At 37.3% G+C, this 4,215-nt stretch overlaps 1 non-coding gene across 1 annotated transcript; it reads right to left on the bottom strand.

Annotated features, from left to right (window-relative positions):
- Positions 1–3,275: 3,275 nt before the first annotated feature.
- Positions 3,276–3,382, bottom strand: LOC128284565 (small nucleolar RNA R71). Its single transcript, XR_008274989.1, has one exon. It is a non-coding gene; the product is annotated as a small nucleolar RNA R71 (small nucleolar RNA).
- Positions 3,383–4,215: the final 833 nt, after the last annotated feature.

Below are 4,215 nucleotides of genomic sequence, written 5' to 3'. Positions count from 1 at the left end.
TAATCGGGTGTTGTTTACCTTAAAAGTGCCAAACTTGGGATGACTCACCTCTACCGTATCGAATGGAAAAATACTGAGTACTGTAAGAGGGCTTTCCTCGTTCGGTTTGGTAGTGACAATGTGGGTATCTGCGGCATTTAATAAGACCTTATCACCAAAATTAAGTAGATTTGGGGAGGTATCAAACTCATTCTGGCATAATTTTGGTTTATCGTGTGTTATCGGTTTATTTGCTTGCCATTCGTCTAGCTTCTCTATCTGTAGCCTTTGTTCTTCATGAATGTGTCCTCTATCATTTTTGGAACATGGCTCGTGAACTTCAATGTTCGATGTGATGCCGGAATTATGAGCTTGAAGGGTGATCATTTTGTCTCCCACACGAAGTGTGGGCTCTCCTGTGCCAACATCCATAATTATTTTAGCAGTTGCTAAAAAGGGACTCCCTAAAATCAAAGGGGTGTTATTATCCTCCTCTATGTCTAGAACAACGAAATCAACGGGAAATATGAGCTTATCTACTTTCACTAGTACATCTTCAATAATACTCTTAGGAAATCTTATAGTTTTATTTGTCAATTGAATGCTCATCCTAGTTTGTTTAGGTTTCCCAAGACCTAGATGCTTAAATATTTTATAAGGCATGACGTTAATACTAGCCCCTAAATCAGCTAATGCATGATTTATATCTAAACTACCAATTAAGCAAGGAGTTGTAAAACTCCCTGGATTTTTCAATTTGTGGGGTAGCTTATTCTGTAGAATAGCTGAGCAGATTGCGTTTAACTCCACATGCGACGCTTCATCCAACTTCCGCTTATTTAATAAAAGCTCTTTTAAAAATTTCATTTCAATTGACATATGCGACAAAGCTTCAATAAACGGTAAGTTATTATGTAATTTTTTCAAAAGTTTGAGGAATTTACCGAATTGTTGGTCTGAGCGGTCTTTCCTTGTCGCGTTAGGGTACATGAGGTCTATATTCTTCATTCACCGTTTTGTTATGACATACCTCACTTTTACCTTTGCTCACCATAGTTTCTTGCATCAATTCTGGCTCAGGCACAATAAATCCTTCCTTATCTTGAGTACTAATTGTGTTGAGGTGCTCCCTTGGATTAGGTTTAGTATTACTTGGTAAGCTACCTTGTGGTCGTTCGAAGATTATGATAAACTGTAAATTATACATATTTTTACCCCATGTTTAATGCATTTATGATGATTTCTCATTAGAATTGGTAAATTCAATGCTCTTAATGCTTTAATTTCATGTTTTATATTTAGGAGAGCATAGGAGAGCGAAAAGAGCCAAAAAGAGACAAAACGGACCAAATCAAGAAGATAACACGGCCTAAGCCTTGCCACATGGGTAGCTCACATGCCCGTGTCTTTTGAGATTGTCGACCAAGGTTTTCATGATTCACACGGCCTGACCATTGACCCACACAGCCGTGTGCAATTTAACGGATCAAACATGGCTTGGCAATCATGTCACATAGCCGTGGCACAAGGGTGTGTCCCTGCCGAGCCCAAGTTAAGTCCAATTCAGAAAAGGCCACTTTTGAGGGCTTCTAGGCATTCCAAAGCCTATAAATATACCCTAGAAGAGTAGAAAAAGGGAGACAGAGAATAGGGGGTAAGGAATTACTCCAAGAAAGCAGAATGATCCATCTCAGAAGCTGGATTCATCATCAAGACTGAAGACCTCTCCTCAATTTCCCTTCAGGAGTTTTGGGTTTTCTTTATGTTTTGCATTTTTATTCTTCTGAGATGTTTTCTTATTTAGTTATGAACTAAACCCCTAAATACCTAAGGGGAATGAAACCTAAGATGAATCTTGTTATTATTTTCTGAATCGTATGATAAATAGTTAACTTGTTCTTAATTATGTGTTCTTAATTCTTGTTTTGATATCCCAGGATACTGATTCAAGACATGCTCTTATTTAGAGGAGGAATAGACCCTATCTAAAAGTACTTTTGTCATAATTAAGTGGAGTTGATTGCACGCCTAGAAATAGGTTGACATGATTTTGCCAGATTAGGGTGAAACCTAATAGGGGGATCCATAGATCTAGTTAATGCAACCCTAGAGTGTTAATTAGAGAAAAGTCTCGGTTATTCAATCTAGGTATTAGACGTTATTAGTCTTGAATAGGGATAATAACATAACTTAAGGATCTCTACAAAACAAGTTGAATCAATAAATCGTCTGATTTGGAGCCAGAATAACAAGTAAAGTCTAGGTGAATTTTTCCTTAGGTATTGTCTCAAGTCAATTGATTTTCCCAAAGCAATTCCCCAATTCTTTTCTCTGTGTGTTCTTAGTTTAGATAATTAGTTAATTAAAATAAAACCCCACTATTCATAGGCTAGATAATAAAAAGACAGTCATTAGTAGTGCTTTTGGTTCCCTTGGGTACGACATCTCGGTCTTGACATTGCTATACTATTGTTCGATAGGTGTGCTTGCATTTTCGTCGTGATAATAGTTAGTCTAGGTTTGATCTTTATTATAAATATTTATTACTTGTTACGAATCACGCGATCAAGTTTTTGGCGCTGTTGCTAGGGAACTAAAATATTAGGAACGCTAAATTTTTATTACTTTAGCCATTTATTTTTCTTGCAATTTAATTTTATTTAATTTTATTATCATTATTTATTAATTTACTTTTTCTTTCTCTTGGCAGGTTTTTATATTTTTTGACTAGAAGAAACCTGTCGGGACCATTACTTTTTGACGAAAAAATTGATCGTACAGTTCGTAAAAATCAAAGAGAAATAAGGCGCAGCTTACGACACACGGAGAACGAGCAAGAATACGATACTCAACTCCCAACCGAAGAGATGGCTGAAAACCAAGACAATCAGCTACCTCCTGCAATTGCGGCTAATCAAAATCCTGCTCTATGTACTATGTATGATTATGCTAAACCTTCTCTAACAGGAACTGAATCTAGCATAGTTAGACCTGTTGTAGCTGCAAATACTTTTGAATTAAAATCTAACACTATTTAGATGATACAGTAGTTTGTTCAGTTTGATGGTTTGCAGGATGAAGATCCCAATGCTCACTTAGTAAATTTCCTGGAATTTTGCGATACATTCAAAATCAATGGTGTTTCTGATGATGCCATTTGCCTTTAGTTGTTCCCTTTCTCACTGAAAAACAAAGCTAAACAGTGGTTGAACTTGTTACCATGAGGGTCCATCACTACTTGGGAACAAATGACCAAAAAATTTCTACTCAAATATTTTTTGCCGGCTAAAATGGCTAAATTACGTAATGATATCTCTTCTTTTGTGCAGATGGATTTAGAAACACTTTATAACACATAGGAGAGATAGAAGGATCTATTGCGAAGGTGCCCTCACCATGGGTTACCACTTTGGCTGTAAGTACAAACATTCCACAATGGTCTGAATCCCTCAACTCGGCAAATGGTTGATGCAGCTGCTGGCAGAACCATCAACAACAAAACACCTGAAGAGGCTTATGAATTCATTGAAGAGATGTCACTGAATAACTATCAGTGGCAAGTCATGAGGACTAAGCCAACGAAAATAGCCCGCATTTTTAACGTCGACTCAGTTACTATGCTATCAAATCAGGTAGAAATTCTCAATAAAAAGATTGATGGTTTACTTGGTTCTACGCAGGTACATCCAGTAATAAAGTGTGACTTAAGTGGCGGAGGTGTGCATACAGAATATCAATCCTTCAACACTACAACCGAAGAGGAACAAGTCAACTATATGGGTAATAATAACTTTAGATCTCAAAATAACCCATACAGTAATACTTATAATACAGGTTGGAGGAACCACCCAAATTTCTTCTACGATGGTTAAGGAAATCAAAAGCCACAAAATCCTCAAGGTTTTCAACAGCCACCTTATCAACAAGAGAAGAAATCGAACCTTGAAGAGATGCTCTCTAAATTCATCTCAGTTAGAAACCCGTTTCTAAAATACCAAGACAGCACTTAAGAATCAACAAGCATCGGTCCAAGGGCTCGAAACTCAGATAGGCCAGCTATCCAAACTAATCTCCAAACGACCACAAGGTAGCTTGCCAAGTAACACTGAACCCAACCCAAGGGAACAACTCAACGCAATTAATATCCAGAATGATGAAGGAGTCGTTGAGCCTGAACCAGCACCAAGGTAAGTAATAGTGGTAAACAAAGGGAGAGATGAGGTAGATCAAAATACA

The sequence above is a fragment of the Gossypium arboreum genome, chromosome 11, assembly GCF_025698485.1.
Source record: "Gossypium arboreum isolate Shixiya-1 chromosome 11, ASM2569848v2, whole genome shotgun sequence".
NCBI lineage: Eukaryota > Viridiplantae > Streptophyta > Magnoliopsida > Malvales > Malvaceae > Gossypium > Gossypium arboreum.
The sequence above is the reverse complement of the archived record's forward strand: the minus strand, read 5'-3'. Positions and strand labels throughout refer to the sequence as shown.